This window comes from Canis lupus, chromosome 34 (assembly GCF_048164855.1).
Source record: "Canis lupus baileyi chromosome 34, mCanLup2.hap1, whole genome shotgun sequence".
Taxonomy (NCBI): Eukaryota; Metazoa; Chordata; class Mammalia; order Carnivora; family Canidae; genus Canis; species Canis lupus.
The window spans coordinates 17,289,186-17,306,877 of record NC_132871.1 but is presented as its reverse complement, the minus strand read 5'-3'; the positions used below and the strand labels follow the sequence as shown (position 1 = coordinate 17,306,877).

The 17,692-nt window shown below is 38.6% G+C and overlaps 1 protein-coding gene and 1 long non-coding RNA gene across 3 annotated transcripts in view; one reads left to right on the top strand and one right to left on the bottom strand.

Annotated features, from left to right (window-relative positions):
- The window catches only part of CERS6 (ceramide synthase 6), a 302,264-nt gene that overhangs the window by 250,466 nt on the left and 34,106 nt on the right, over positions 1-17,692 (top strand). The gene's annotated exons all lie outside the window — the stretch shown is intronic.
- On the bottom strand, positions 4,346-17,127 carry LOC140624217 (uncharacterized). The gene is made up of 3 exons (XR_012023720.1): positions 16,881-17,127; positions 11,138-12,008; positions 4,346-7,672 (listed from the first exon to the last, which is right to left on the bottom strand). It is a non-coding gene; the product is annotated as an uncharacterized lncRNA (long non-coding RNA).

Below are 17,692 nucleotides of genomic sequence, written 5' to 3'. Positions count from 1 at the left end.
CCTTTGTCCTAAATTTATCTCATGTTTCTGTATTTTTATTTCTATTATGATTTATTTGTATACCAAATTATACAGACTGCATTCATTTATTCCTGTTAGTTTTTACAATGCTGTTTTCAAATACTCTAGCCCAATTAAGGTCTTCTGGACTACATCCAGTGCCATACTCATCCCTCCCATCTTTCTGCTACCTAAGTATATGCCTTTCATGCTTCCTATAACTCACTGAAGAAAAAACTTGACCCAGAGGAACTCCTGGTACACTACTGAAGAATCTCTTTGGGTTGGCCTCAGTCTCTCAACTGCCAGTCTTTATGATTTTTCTGCTTGTTACTGTCTCATCACTGCTCTACCATCATGTCTGCTACTTTTCCACATTTTTTAAAGATATAATCAAATACTTTGTCAAAGGCCTTTTGAAAGTCAAAATTTACTGTGCTGCTTAAGACATCCTCTGGACATGTAGAAGCAGGGTAAAAAAAAAAAAGAATATGAGGTCTATCCTGCATGACTTAATTTTAGGAGGCCCTTATTGGTTTCTGGCTCTTTATTTCTAGGTACTCACCCTCATCCATCTGATTACCTATTTGCAGTAGTGAGCTTATCAGCCTAAAATTTCCAGTCTTAGCCTTTCCATATTGTTTAAGTGTGAACTTTTCCTTCAGTATACCACCATTTTTAAAAATGTATTTAGTGAATACTTATGGGGTACTTACTGTGTCACCAGTAAGGGCTGGGTACTGAGAATTCATTTAGACACAGGGCCTGCCTTGGGGCACTTACAGTGGAATCCCAACAGGTCCTTTCATTATTCTGGTTCATAATTTGGGGGCAGGGAAAAGGGCTAGAGATTATAAATTTTTTTCTGAACATTTTCTGGAGATAAATAAGATAACTGGATTGTCAGTGTTCAGTAATTTGGTGGAGTGTACTAAGCAGCTTTGTCAGCTAACTAGAGCATTATACTACCTAGAGATTGTGTGTGTGAAACAGTCACTGGCTACCAGAGGGAAGGTACTGGAGGCAGATTGGACTTCACTTCTAACAAGCATTTTATAAACCTCTTTCTCCTTCATTTACTTGTGCTTCAAGTGGAAGATGAAACAAAACCATTCTATGAGCCCTCGACTTTGTTTACTTTTCAGTCCATTTACTTTGGAATCACCAGCTATATCTTCCAGATTCCTCCTGACTATACTTGTGTTCCCACATGAGCCATCAGAATTTGTGTAATTTGTGTGCTTAATAACACTCAGCTTGTTCTTTCTTGTGTCTTCAGTCCATGTATCACCAAGACAGCATCCACCATGATTAGCCTTTTCATAATCATCCACTGCCCAGATTTTTCTTTCGGCCACAATACATCCTTCTAGAGCAGCACTGTCCAACAGAAATATAATTCAAAAATATAATTCACAGTAATTTTAAATTCTCTAGTAGCCACCTTTAAAAAAGTAAGAAGACAAGAAGACATCTTTTTGTAAAACATGTTTTATTTAACTAAGTATATCCAAAATAATATCATTTTAACATGTAATCAGTATTAAAAATTACTGATATTTGCATTCTTTTGTTGCACACCAAATCTTTGAAATCAAATTATGTGTTTCATGTTGCTGCATTTACTCAGAAGTCTATGTGTTTTTAGCCTTTATGTTGTGGTTGAACAGTTGGTGTTTTTACCATTTTTGAGGTTAAACCCATCATTGTAAGCTGTTACCATTTTCATTGATCTGCATCTGTCTTTCCTCACCTCCATTTCTGTGTAATCCCTTAAATTCCTAACAATTTCCCATATTTTGCAAAGCTGTGGTTTCAACTGGCACATAGTGGATTGTGGCCAGTAGTATCCTTATGCCATGCCTGCATCACAATGCCTGGCCCACAATGGCTACTCAGTTGGGTACATTAGGTACTCTTTCATTCTAAATAGTCACACATCTGTTTTCTTAGTTGAGCTTCTTAAATTATTGTGAAATAAATAGGGGCAATTTCTCCCTTATTACACAGAGAAAACCACTTCATTTAGTCAATGATTGACCCCATCTCTCTGGACTCTGTTCTCCTGACATCAGTTCATTTCAACAATACAATACAATATGATCTTCTTTAAGGATTAGACCATAAAGCTGTTGATGAGATACGTTTTTGGTAGTTGTTATATTTAAAAAAAGAGGAATTTCAAAATGATTGTTTTTATCACTCCGGCCCAGCCAAGACACCATATTGTAAGCATCATCATCCCCCAGCCGTACATTAGATATAGGATAACAAAAAAGGCAAATCTACAAAAATCCTGACTGGGAAGTAGCATGATGCAGTCAGTAGAAAGACTACTTGCTTTGGGTCATAGTTCTCCCCCCTCGCTGTATGTCTAAAGACCAGGTATATAATTTCTCTACATCTATGTCCCTATCAGAAAAATCAGAATAGTAGTAATTGTTCCACCTACTTTACCAGAAAATGTTAAGGATTAAATGAAATGCTGCTTGTAGTGGTGTTGTGTAACGAGAGTACTTTGTAAATATTAAGGATTTTTAAAAATCTATTACTATTAAAAATGGAAATTCCCATTATGGCCAAGTGTCTAGAAATTTTTATTACATTTTATAGCCTCCAACTAGTCTAGATTAAGAAGCCATAATCATAGACAGTTTTGAAATAAAATTATGACCTGCTCTCTCCAGTTATGAGATTCAGAATATCTTGTTTGAATCAATTCTCTTTTCAGTACTCAGTGAGCATACATCAGATATGCACCAGGTTGCATTATTACCTCAAATTCCAAGTGACAATACTGATCACCAGAAGTGACCATTACTGTTCACAGAATCTCACAGAATTTTGTAAAATGCATATAGACATCAGATTAGTTCTTTGCTACAAGTCACAGATTGACAGGTCTTTATCCAGAAATGAATGGGCATACCACAGTTGCCAGAACCTCTCCCTGTGTCCTAATGATGACCTTCCAAATTCCCATTCATGTCCCACCAAATGCTAACCTATTGGCTATGGGAAGTTTAGAGCCAAATATGTATCTTTTGTGGTCTGCTGTTATTCAGACAGAAGCATGTGACATCTGAGAAGGTGGATTTTCTGTGCATGTCTGTCCTGCAAAGTAGAATTATTTGATTTGTACTCTCTGAAAGTTTCTGCAATTAAAAAGAAAAAAATGTTACAAAAGAGCCTAGATCATTCTTTAACCATTTTCCATAATAAGATTTGAAATTCATCCAGATGCATGTGGGAATATCATCATCTTCTCTGATTTATTTTCCAAGACATACATTACCAAAGTACTGTGGCTTATGTGCTTTTCTGAATATCTGAGAAGCTTAGTCTCAGAGTTCACAAATTTGGAGAAGCTGGGTTTTTGCTTTTGTTTTTGTTCTTCTAGACTCCGTTGAAAGATTTCTCTGACATTTTCCTTGGTGCTGGTCTGCTTTAAATATATTTTAAAGATAAAGGATGAAATCTGAAATCTTACAGCTATTAGATACTTTAGTATGTTTTTAATAATATGTGTATTGGCATTAATACCTTCATAAGGTTGAGTAGAGATAGATGGAAATAGTCTGTTTGAAATGTTTTGTTTCTTTTCATGTGAACATAATAATTTTTATATAATTTCAAGATTGAAAGGTTAAGCCAGGAGTCAAAAAAAAAAAAAAAGGCTTATAGGACAAATCAGCTCCATTGCCTGTTTTTATAAATTAAGTTTTTTTGGAGCACAACCTTGATCATCTGTTGCATATTGTGTTTGGCTGCTTTCTACTATAATGGCTCGAGTAGTTGGGGCAGAGTATATAGCCTGTTAATCCTAAAATATTTACCAGCTGTTTCTTCACAGAAGTTTGGCAACTCTTAGACTAGACCATTGCAAATTAGTCTGATGAGTGAAAAAAAAAAAAAAGAGACAGTTGGGGGAGTGATGGGTTACATGTATTCAGCCTTTGCATGTTCTCTGGAAGTTTTGTCTACCTTAAGCAAAAAACACAGGTATTCTTAATATTATATGTGAGATGGGAAGATTTATGCTCCCAATTAAGTAAGCTTTTTCCTTTTGTGAGTTGAATCAACAACAACAAAATGCATTATCCTAGTAATGCTCTCTGTGCAGAATTAATGTCTTAAGTGTTTATTTCCTCCCTCCCAGTCACTGCAGGGAACCCTTTGCTGGGGGAAGAAGAAAAAAAATATGATTGGGGCATCTGGGTGGTGCAGTGGGTTAAGTATCTAGCTTGGTTTTGGCTGAGGTCGTGATCTCAGGGTCGTGACATTGAGCCCCACTTCAGGCTCTGCGCCCAGCATGGAGTCAGTCTGCTTGAAATTTCTCTCTCCCTCTGCCCCTCCTGCTCATGTTCTCTCTCTAAAATAAATAAATACATCTTTTAAAAAATATATGTTTATTCAAAGTCTCATAAAATTCTGTATGGCCATCTCATTTGTTATAGAAATATCTGAGTATTATAATAATAAAGTCTAACGCCAGGGCTAGAGATTTGCAAATTCTGTATTTGATCAAGAAGCTCACTTAGTTGAGAGTGATACTTTGTGGAAAATCCTGTTAACAGATGAAGAACCCTGTATCAGCACTTTCCATTCTTTCTCTTTTCTTTAAGATTTTATTTATTCATGAGAGACACAGAGAAAGAGAGGCACAGACACAGGCAGAGGGAGAAAGCAAGCTCCATGCAGGGAACCCAACATGGGACTCGATCCCGGGACTCCAGGATCACAAGCTAGGCCGAAGGCAGCGCTAAACCATTGAGCTACCAGGGCTGCCCTCTTTCCATTCTCTTATTTTATTATAAGGTGCTGCTGTGTGCCAGGCTGCTTCTCTCCTCCAGCACTTTCCCTCAGCTCCCCATTGTGTTCCCTGGATCTCTCCTGCTAACTGGCCACTCTGTGCATGCTATGTCCCTTTCAACAGCTCAGCTGTGGACCACCCATTGCTTATTTCTCAGTGTGGACCAGTACACGCACCATTCCAGAAACCTCCCTGCAGAATCCTGGTGTATAGGGCTCCATGCTACTGTTGGTGAAGGCCATCCTGGCTGTGTCCTTTCATTCTCAGAACTTTGTCCATACCTCTCTGAATGGCCAGATAGAAACAATTCCAAATGTTTTAAAAATTCTGAGAAATAAAGAAGTAGTATTTTAATTACTTAACATTTTTAGTTTTTCTCATTGAAACGTATATATAGTAAAATGTATGTAATGAAGTGCAATAGGCTGTTAACTCTAATTTTACTGCACAGTAGCGTGTGCTAATCAAATAAGGAAATATTGGGGATTATTTCCCAAAGTAGTCTCCAGGGAGTGCTTTGGGCCACCAATGTTCCAATTTAGTCTCCTATCTTGTCACCTGCAGTGCTCTGCCATCATAGCTGGTGGTAAGGATATTAACTGGAAGCAGTACAAGGTTATAAACCATCCGATAATAGTAAAATATTTTTCAGTGACTTTTTCCTAGGATTTTTGACTAATAATAAGTGAACAAAACAAAGAGAATTTGCTGGTTGTCATTAACTAAAATATTTCCATTGACCAAGATTTTAGTCTACCAAATTGTTCCTGTTTTAATCTCTTGGACATGGGTTGTTTTATCTCCTGTCTGCTACGGAAGGGCACCTTGGTAAAGCAGTGTATATTTTAAGTTAGTATTAAAGTGCTGTGTGAACACAGCCCGTTCAGTCAATTCAGGAGCCACCAGGAAGCACTAAAGGAATTTTTCTTTAGGTCCTGGTCTCTTAAATCACCTCTCTTCCCCAGAGAAGAGATTCTCTTAACATTCTACCTTATGTTAAAAGCACAGTTTGCAAAGCCAGCCCTTTATTTAAAAGAGTCAGAACCCTCTCCTTATCCATGACATCTAGAATATCTTCCACAAATAAGCTAGGTGCTTCACAAAATAGGTTAAAGCTGCTGCAACAAAGTACAGAAGAAACAGAGCTTAAATCTCTCCCTCAGTTGTGAATTATTCATGGCACTTGGCCCTCTTTCCTGTTCCTAGCCATATGATTGATTCATTTCACATTGTGTCCACCTCATCCCCTTCAAACATCTAATTAGATGTTGGGGTCCCCTACTCTCAGTAGCCACCATATAACATCTTCCTGAAGCACTGTTCTGATGTTGTTTGGTAACCATCATTTACTTGGCCACCCTTCACTCAAGAGTGAGCTCCAACCGCTGAGACCTTGTCTCATTCTCCTCCTCAGTGCCCAGGGCTGCACTGTATGTGTGCTGTAAGTGTGTTGATTTATCCCCTAACACATCTCTATGATTTATGCTAGGTCTTCATTTGGAACTCACTTTCATAAAGGTGTTCGCCCTAGGCAGGTAGTTTGTTTATGGATTTCAGTATAATAGAGTATCTTCTTTCTCCCCAAATCAAGAAGAAATATTCTGAATGCCAGAATAATGTTTATTTAAATTCCTTCTTCTCTTGAGGCCACATATCCTCCCTAATTCCCCTACCATAATTTGTCCAACCCAACCTGCTCTCTCACAGTAAGAGTTTGGGAAAAGTTCTATTTCAGGCGTAAAATGTAGGAAAATGGATTTGGAGTGGTCCACACTGGACATACTGACTTGTGACTCTTTCTTTTTAACTTGATTTCTATCCATCCTTCAATAGTTAGGGTAAGACGATGAAATTGTTGCCTTATTCTGAAAATAACTGCATGCACAACTAGGATCATTGCATATTTTTATCTTTTGGCCTACTTTTCCTCACACGAAAAGGTGAAATAGGGATCCCTGGGTGGCGCAGCGGTTTGGCGCCTGCCTTTGGCCCAGGGCGTGATCCTGGAGACCCGGGATCGAATCCCACGTCGGGCTCCCAGTGCATGGAGCCTGCTTCTCCCTCTGCCTGTGTCTCTGCCCCCCCCCCTCTCTTTCTCTGTGACTATCATAAATAAATAAAAAATAAAAAAAAGAAGGTGAAATAAAGTGAGTGCTCCATCATATAGAAGTACATCTTTTATATATATATGTACATATAAACTACTTATATCCATAAATACATATGCATCATAAATATTTATAGATATTTATATCTAAGTAAATATATTTATAGATACATATTTTATTTTTATATATATCATATAATGAAATTTTGCTTACTCTTATCAGCATCAAGTAAATATCACAACAGCTGCTTCCATGAGTTTATGGGGCTTCTCTTTTTAGTAACTAGGAAGTGGTGAGACTATTGATTGCTACCTGCTGCAAAAGGAATAAGATTGAATGATATATTTTCTTCATAAATTGCCCCTAATGACTTTGAGATTTCAGATAAGGCAATTCCATTACATTTATATGAAAAGCTAACCATTTCATTAAAACTGTATTTTGCTGGCACTCTCTGTACCTGGAGAGTCTTGTTGCTACAAATCGGTCTAAAATGGGCACACCGTCCTTTCTACCCATGGTCAGGATATGTTTCCCTGGGCTGGATCTTGAGCACCTTGAAAATAGCCAGAAGATTTCCAAAGCACTTGAGAATGGATTCAGACTATGTTCCTTTAAGCAGAGTGGGAAGAGAGCTTAGTTTTCCTTCTTCAAATTAACACCATGTCCCTGTTCTCATGAGCAGTGATGACTGGCTCCTTCTTGTTTCTACATCTGAGAACTTCTTGGCAGTAAAAAACGGTGTACTTTCCTATCAGAAAAGGAAGAAAAATGTTTGATGTTAAGGTACACTAGTTACCAGAGTTATGATATAACCAAATGAATATATTGTAGTAGAAGAACAAAACATGAAGTTATTTGTTCTAAAGGTATAAGCAGCTGAGCTCCAGCAGCGCAGAAAGACAAAGCACATTTATATTGAATTATTTCAGTAAAAAATAAAGCCTCTGATGATTATGAAAACAGCTTTAAAGTAAATTAAAACATGGTGATGGTTAGAGGGGGAGGTGAAGGGTGATAGGGGCCTCACCCAAGAATCTAAACGGAAACAAGCACATGTAATGGTCACCTTTGTCTCGTGCCTATTGTAGTTTATCCTCAGGAAAGTTTCTCAGGTTTTCTTCCGAACTGATCAGAAAAAAAATCAGATTGTATTTTATTTATTTAACCTATGTTGTTCAGAAGAAAGAAATTCACAATATCAAGTACTACAAGGGAGATCAAGGCAAATGAGAAAGAAGTCACATGAATTGTGTGTGTGCTCTTCATCTGTGAAATGAGAGACTTGGAATAAATACCAATGATATCTTCCAGCTCTAAAATTTCTTTTTATTTTTATTAGTATCTTAAAATTCCTTGATTCTGTGATTTCACAATTACAAGTGAGTAGGTGATTTTCCAGTGAGAAATTTTCATAGAGTGATCTGTGCAAGGAATTCTAAGGGGGTGGGAGATAACAAGTGGGTGGTGGGCAAGAAGAGATAGTAGACACAGACAATTTGTTTAAAAAGTTTGCAGTGTATAGAAAGAAAGATGATCATTAGATTGAATACAGTATCACATGAAGATTTTTATAGAATACTGGACATCTGTGCTTCCTTTTAGAAACAGAAAAGGGAGGACTTGTAGGTGTTTGTGAAGTACCCATGAATTAAAGGAGAGACTCGTGCTTTTCCGAGAGCTAAAGGAAGGGAGGCAAGCATCCATCGTTGGTTCTAATTAGGTGACTTCTGTGACTCCTTGTATCAGTGTAAAGGAAGAGATTGAGGAAACTGATGATGAAGAAAGAACAGGAGAAACTGAGCAAGCAGGGTCTCAGGGACTAACAGCCAGGTGGAAGGACAGCCTTCTGAAAGTAGGAAGTTTATCCTTCTGAAGTATGAGGCACAGAGAAAAGAGAGTGCAAGACTGGGATGGAGGGGTGTGTGCACATGACAAAGACATACATCTGATGTCTGATACAGTTTCTTCTTCACGAGAAAACAGTGGTCATACTTGATCATAACATGAGGATTTCATTGGGATTTGGGTGAGAGGTCCTGGGGAATGAGAACAGAACGATTATAGGACGTCATGCCCTTTGAGTCAGTGGTCAATGAACTGCAGTCATTTCCCAGGGACCTTGATCATTTAATATCAGTGACCCAGTTCTTTGTATTGTGTAGTGACTGCCCAGATTGGTATATGACTTTCCTGAATGGGTGGTAGCAAAATTCTCGTGGTATCTTTGGGACCCCAAACCAGTAACCATAACTATTTTCTGTTATATAAGACTTCAGAGAAAACTGAAAGCCAGAAAAGTTAAGTAACTTGCCCAGGGCCACAGTGTGTTCATCATGGGCAGGAATAGAAATACATCTTCTGTTTTCTCTCCTAGTGTTCTCTGCTTTAATTCATTTTATATGGAGGATTAATAGGCAGTGTGGTCTGAAGAATAAAGCCATGGAGTAGGCTAACTTTTGCTTTAGCCTTGGCTCTGCCACTGAGCTTGGGATGACTCAGTATCTCTAGGCCTCAGATGACTTATAAAGATTTTCCAACTTAGGGGTGCCAGGGTGGCTTAGTCGGTTAAGTGTCTTCCTTCAGTTCAGGTCATGATCCCAGGGTCCTGGTATAGAGCCCCAAGTCAGGCTCCCTGCTTATTAGAGAGTCTGCTTCTCCCTCTCCCTCTCCCCCCCACCCCACTCAGGCTCTTGCTCTCGCTCTCTCTCACTGTCTCTCTCAAATAAATAAAATCTTAAAAAAAAAAAGATTTTCCAGTTAAAACTTAGGTCTGAAAGAATGTACAGCAGCTTCAAGGATCAATCGAAGTGAAGTACCAAAAATTCTGACTCCCTGGGATCTTACTAACTGGCTTCTAGCAGTTAGGGGGTTATAAAAGAAAGAAAAGTTCATTCTAACAAGGAAGCACTTAGTAATGAATTGACCAATTAAAAAATTAGTGCCCTTCTCAAATATTCCTGTCTATACCATTACTGCCTTCCTCACCAAACTAGTGCCAAAGCAAAGCAAGTCAGTTGCCAAGTGAAACTATACTCAATATACAATATGCAAGATTTCATGAAGTCAATGAAAGTGATGTCAGAGCTCTGCTGAAAACAAACCAAAACCATTGCTAAAGAAGGAGTTGGCAAGACCATTTGACAATTGGAAAAGGGAAAATCAGCAGGGATGGTAACATGATAGGTACTTCAAAAAGGAAAGATACAAACTTCAAAGGGATGTGAGGGACCTTTGGGGAAATGCTGAAGCCCTCAAATAATTGTGCATTTTCTGTAAAATGGTCATAGTCTACTACAACTTAGTTTTGGAGAAAATTACACAACCCTCCTAATCAACACTTCATTCATTTTTAGTTCTAAGAATTAGAACATAGTCGCAATTATAACCTAAGTTTGATTAAATGGAAAATAAAATAGATTCATTTTCATGAATTTTATTTCATTTCTCAAAATAAAATCTTGATTGACCTATTTTTCTATGAAATTTACATTCCATTTTAAGTGGATTCCCTGTAATTTTTTTCCTTTCTAAAGTTTTTATATAAATTCCAGTTAATTAACATATAGTGTAATATTAGTTTCAGTAGTAGACTTTCGTGATTCATCACTTACATACAAGACCCAGCACTCATCACAAGTGACCTCCTTAATCCCCATCATCCATTTAACTCCTCTCCCCATCTCCCTCCCCTCCAGCAACCTTCAGTTTGTTCTCTATAATTAAGAGTATGTTTTATGGTTTGCCTATCTCTTTTTTTTTTTTTTTTTTTGCCCCATGTTCATCTGTTTCACTTCTTAAATTCCACATATGAATGAAATCATATGGTATTTGCCTCTCCCTGGCTGATTTATTTCACTCAGCATAATACCGTCTAGCTCCATCCACATCATTGCAAATAGCAAGATTTCATTCTTTCTGATGGCTAAGTAATATTCCTGAGTGTGTGTGTGTGTATCACTTTTTTATCTATTCATCAGCTGATGGACATCTGGGCTCTTTATTTCATGTGTCTATTGTGACAATGCTGCTATAAACATCAGGGTACATGTGTCCCTTTGAATCAATATTTTTTATCCTTTGGGTAAATACCTAGTAGTACATTTGCCAAATCATAAGGTAGTTCTATTTTCAACTTTTTGAGGAACCTCCATACTATTTTCCAGAGTGGCTGCACCAGTTCATATTCCCACCCACAGTGTAAGAGGGTTCCCACCTTCTCTACATCCTCACCAACGTCTGTTGTTTCCTGTGTTGTTCATTTTAGCCATTCTGACAGATGTGAGGTGGTATTTGGTTTTGATTTGTATTTTCCTGATGATGAATGACATTGGGCATCTTTTCATGTGTCTGTTGGCCATCTGGATGTCCTCTTTGGAAAAATGTCTATTCATGTCTTCTGCCCATTTCTTAACTGGATTATTTAGGTGTTGAGTTTGATGAGTCCTTTATAGATTTTGAATACTAACCTTTGTCCGAAATGTCATTTGCAAATATCTTTTCCCATTACAAAGGTTGCATCTTAGTTTTGTTGATTGTTGGTTGGATTCACTTTAAATGGCCCTTTCTTATTGGCAATGTGCCTTCAAATAGGAGGACTTCCTGTACTCAGAATGTAGAGTAGGTATAGTGTTCTCTGACTTTCTAAATCCTGTCTGTATAACCTGGGAATAGAATAAAGCAAGCAAAGGAGTAGGGTGGAACAGGTGGGGATTGTTACAGCATCAATGGCCAGCCTCCAGCCAAGGGGTAAAAGGAGTTAAGTTGACATGATTGGCCATGAGGAGAAAGTTCAGCGATTCTCAGGATGGACCAAGTAAAAGGAAGAATCCAGTATTGGGAGGCTTTGTATTTTCATCGTGGTGTTGATTTTTGTTTTCATTTCTGAGTTTACCTTGTGTTTTCACATTATTTATCACAGAAGGAAACAGAGATCCTTCCATCTTCCTCCTATTGGGAAGGGTTTAAGCGACTCCATTCTTTCCTCAGCAGGCAGACAAGTGCTTGGGTTGGGGAAATACTTTAAAGTAGAATATTTTACCCCAGTGCAAGAGATGCATGCTTTCCTGTCCATGGAGGCAGAACAACTGAAAAACATAATTTGAAAGTAAACAATTGGTTCAAATTAGTGAGTTTGCATTGATTCACTTTTCTGTGAGAGCTTTTTCCTTTAATCAGTTTAATCCCCTAAATCTCATGGGGAAGTGGCAGTTAATATCTTTCAAGGCAGCCCATCTTGCTGTTCAGATGAAAGTCTTTTTCTAACCAATTTCTACATTGCCTGACAGAGAATAAAGCTAATCCTCTTTGGGAATTCTTACTAGCCATGTGAGAATTAATTCTAAGGGTTCTAGGAGATGGTTATGGTTACTGGCTTGGAACACCAGAGGGATTTTGCTACTGCCCATGAAGAACGGATATAGCAGTTTGGGCAATCATGAAACAGTATACAAACTGAGTTGTTAATGTTGATGGTCAAGGTTGTCAAGAAGAGTTTGCAGCTCATTGGGCATTGGCTCAAAGTGCAGTATCGAAGTTTTCCCTCTTCCAAATTTTGGTAGCAGCATCGAAATGATGTGTGTCAGTTGGGTCCCCTGAGAAGCAGTTACTGAGATGGAGTTAGGAGCACTAGAGGCTAATTAGGTGGTTACACCTGTCAAAGATAAAGAGAAGGTAGCATCAGTGGGGCCGACGGAACTTCCAACAGTGATAGAGACCTGACAGCCTCGGCCAGCCCAATGGAGAGCTCCAGGACACTGATTGCATGTGAGAGGAGCCCTGGGTGGGAAAGAAAGGGGCCCCTGATGCCCCTGCATCTTCGGTCATTGGCTGAGAGAGAGGCCCCAGGCCTCAGCTCAGTGGCAGATTCTGAAGGCCCTGCTGCCGGAGCCAGCTAACCGCCCTCCTCATGGCTGATAGGTCCTTTAGGAACAAAAGACCCATGCACGTCAAAATGGCAGCACTTGGCCGTCCATCATTTATACATTTCAGTCGTCAAAAGGGTTCATCAGATTGTATTTTGGGAACGCACATTGCTTTGCTTTCTTACAGACTTAATTTTATTCTGAAGAACACTGATGGGAAGGAGCCCATTCTTTATCAGACAGTTTGGTTTAAAAAGTTGCTTAGCAGTAGGATAAAGCAAAACAAAGAAGCAATTAGCTTTATATTTAGTGATCTATCTATATGCATTTGGAGCACATTTCTGGAATAATTCAAAAGGGCCAATCCATTTTATGCCTCCTGCTGCTAAATGAATGTGGGAGTCAAGCTGCTATTTTCACAGTGTAAGACATTTATTGTTGATAAAAAAAAAAAAATCTCCCACTTATACATAATCAGTATCCTAGCAAATGACGCTATAGAATTTCAGCTCCTTAAGTATAAAGCACAAAAATCTTCAAAAAAAAAAAAAAATTAGGCCTTATGATTTAAAAATCAGCCAACCATGGATCAAAGCAGTAAGCACATTCATTGTGCCCAAACCAACCAGTTCTTTACTGAGTATGTGTTCTCTCGGTTGGCAGGACTGATCCTTACATTTCACGCCTCCTCATTGGAACAGTGCAGCACTTTGATTATTCAGTCAATACAGGACTATTCAGCTCTGTGCCTGGCTCATTCACAGCTCTCTGTGTTAATGCAACTTAATGTTATCTGACGCCTTTGACAAATTTCTCCCCTACTCCTGCAAAAAAAGTATATAAAATCAGTAGCTAACTCAGTTGGGGGGATCATAGACTTAGGCCTATAAATTAGTATATACCTACCTAAGTCGTTTCTGTTTCCTAAAAGTTTATACAAAGATGGTCTGCTCCTTAGGTGTGTGGGGGAAAAGGGGAAATGACACCCTAATTTGTTTCTTCTATTTAGATCAAATGTGAACATATGTATAATCAGACTGATTCAGGGCTCTAAGAGTTTGATCCTTGGACTAAAATGGTTTCTGGGCACAGAGTATGAAATACTAATGACACCTTGTCACCAATTGCACTTAAGAAATGTTTTTTCCAGGGATCCCTGGGTGGCGCAGCGGTTTGGCGCCTGCCTTTGGCCCAGGGCACGATCCTGGAGACCCGGGATCAAATCCCACGTCGGGCTCCCGGTGCATGGAGCCTGCTTCTCCATCTGCCTGTGTCTCTGCCTCTCTCTCTCTCTCTGTGTGACTATCATAAATAAATAAAAAAATTAAAAAAAAAAGAAAAGAAATGTTTTTTCCAGACTGACAGAGCTCAGAAGGAAAGGAAGGGAGGCTTAGGAAGAAGCCTAAATAAATTGATTTCCTGTAGATAGCCTACCATCATCCAGTATTTCATAAAACACAGTAAGAATTTGTTCACTATCTATAAGATGCCTGAGATAGTGCCAGGGGACTGCTGAGGATATAGACTAGGTTCACGGACATATCCCTTCCTTCCTCCCACATGGATGCCAGGCCATTTGTCATAAAAAGTAGAAAACACTTAGAACACCTAAGCTGATATCTTGAACTGACATATAAACTGAAGGTAGGCATTTATACCATGACTTAGGTGCTTTTCCAACTCACTTATTCTCAAAAACTAAATGGAGAAAATTTAAAAATGGAGAGGTGGATGTATGTTAAAATTCTGAGATCTTTTTTTTTCCCCCTATTGCTTTCTGAAAATAAACCTGGAAGTAGATATTTAAAAACTTTCATCAGAACCATTTTAGACATTCACTCACGGGTTTTAGATCAGGGTATTCATAAGTCATCCACATTTGTTGTGGAAGACTGTCCTATTCATGATGGGGTGTTCAGCAGCATCCTTGGCCTCTGTTCACTAGATGCCAGTAGCACGTGTACACTGCACGCGCACACACACACACACACACAGAGTTATGACAACCAAAAATTTCTCTAGATGTTGCCAAATAACCAAATATCTCTTGGGAGGAAAATCAGCACCAGTTCAGAACCACTGAATTAAGTGGTTGTTTAGAGGGTGAAGACCTAGAAACAATGCTGTTTTATAAAACATCATGAGATTTTATCATCTTTAAAATGCCATCATTCCAATTTTTAGTGATTTTCCTAGCAGAAAATGGCTTTACAATATATAGACTACAGAAAATTATAACCTCCACTATACATGCCTAGGGTATGTCAAGCATGATTACATTTTCTTGTATATCCCTTTAATTTTAATTATAGTAAATGACAAAGGCTTACAGATAACTTAAACTTGAGAATTTTTCTCTTTACAACCGAGGAAAGGCAAAGTTCAGATTAGCTATAGAATCTCATGCTTTTAGCTGCTTTCAAGTTTCCTAAACCTTGACTATTAACAAATTATGATTTGTACCAGAACCACATACTATTATTACTTGCTTATTTTTTTAATAGACTCATTTCTTTTTACGTTCAGTTTACTTTGAAAGAGTTATTACATATCTTAAGGTACCTCAGTAGATGTCAGTTAAGCCTCCAACTCTGTTTCAGCTCAGATCAGGATCTCAGAGTCATGAGATGGAACCCCAAGTCAGGCTCCACACTCAGCAGGGAGTCTGCTTGAGATTCTCTCCCTCTCCTGCCCCTCTCTTGGGCTCTTGCACTCACTTTTAAATAAATAAATAAATCTTTAAAAAAATCATTGTATCTTGTATCACTACTGAAATGTTTTTAAAAAGGATTAATAACATCAATGTTTTTGTGAAATACATGTTCACATAAATACATAACTAATAAATACTCATCTCACACTAAAATCATCTTCATACCATACTTTAAACCAGAGAACTAGTCAAGCGCCTATATTCTATTAATATTTTATGTGGGGCTAGAAGAAAGGTCAAATAATGCTGTAACACTTCATTCAAAGCTTTTTCTACAGCATTTCTCAAGTATCTAGTACATTACAGCATAGGTGCTATACAAGAGCAAAAGAGAAAAAGAAATATTGTTCTTTATGTACATGGAATTTGTCAACCAGGATGGTAGGATTTAGGAAGGAAGGGAAATTAGCACTTACTGAGCACCTGTTGTCTGCATTGTGCTAAACACACTATACTTGATTCTCACAACAGCGGTTCTGTTTATCCATTTGACATTTACTGAGCACACACTGTACCAAGTATTATGTTAGTGTTTAAAAAAGAAGACACACTTCTTACCCTTAAAGTATGATTTCATTATAAACCCTTACAATAGGATTATAATATGATGGACAATTTATATCCATGCGATTAATATGAAGACAGGATCTACAGGATGTCATCAAAAACTAAGGAACATGTGATGGCCTGGGGTGAAGGGGAGTCCAGGGGTAGCATTTAGATACAAAATATCTTAGGTCTCCAAAGAGTTTTCCTGCTTTCCTGAGGCTCAGAGAAGTAACTAACTTGCTGAAGGTCAGGAGAGCACAAATGCAAACCTGAAGCCTGTGCCCTTTTGGTTACACAGGGATCGTGATTATCTAGCTCCAGGAAGATGTGTGTGTGCTCTACCACTTAGCCTTAACCACAGATAGCAGACACTGCCAATCTGTCAAGGCCTCATTTCCCTTTGGGCCAAATCCAGGCCCAAGAATCCTTCTCATTCCCAGTGCTCTAAGAAACCAGTACTTAGGTCCATTCTCTTACTTTTCTAATGGGAAACTCAGTCCTAGATAAAGTTACATTGCCTGAAGTCTCTCAGAGTCCAAGCCACAACTCTGATGTTCTTATTTTTTTAAAAGATTTTATTTATTTATTCATGAGAGACACACAGAGAGAGAGGCAGAGACATAGGAAGAGGGAGAAGCAAGCTCCCCACAGGGAGCCAAATGCAGAACTCGATCCCAGGACCTCAGGATCACAACCTGAGCCAAAGGCAGATGCTCAACCTCTGAGCCACTCAGATGCCCCCTCTGATAGTCTTCTTACTAACTGTTCTTTCTACCAAACTGCACTGCTTCCCAGGAAAAGATAACACAAACACATAGCCATTTCTTACTTACCTGCCCCTCTCCCCTAAGTGAAGAGACACTCTTCTTTTCCCCATGGAGGCATGCCCATGACATCCAGAGAGCTTGCAGTACACCTACTCCTCCAGCAAATGCCTGCAAACTTCTTCCAGTGGAAGAGTCATGTGCTTCCCAAGAGTCCAATAGTTGTCCGCAGACCTCTTTGTGCCAGTTATATAATGTGTGATTTTACTACTCAGTATAATAAAATATTAACTATTAAGTGCAAAACCAAAATGGCTTCTTCTGGAACTATAAAAATCAAGTTAAATGCATTGTAAAAACAAAGAAGCAAGTATCTAAAAATTGCCATTGAATTATGTATAGGTGGCACACAGTCAAAGACTGAGAGGCAGATCATAAAAATCCAGAACGCTTCTGCACCCTGCTTGTTCCCAAGGTGGCTTTAAGTTTTCCATTTTAAATGTATTTATTTATTTGAGAGAGAGAACACAAGCAGGAGGGGCCGAAGGAGTGGGAAAATCTCAAGCAGACTCCCCACTGAGCATAGAGCCCCATGTGGGGCCCAATCTCATGACCCTGAGGTCATGACCTGAGCCCAGATCAAGAATTAGATGCTTAACCAACTGAGCCAGACAGGCACCCCTCTAGTTTTCCCTTGTAAAGTGGAAATTATAGACTTTGCATTTCAAAAACAGTGAATGTAAGAAAGGTCCACCAGTGAGTCCACATTCAAAAGGAAAACCCTTGGCCCTATATTAAAAAAATTGGTGAGTGACAGCACACACACACACACACACACACACACCTCTCTCTCTATATATATATATAATATATATATACAC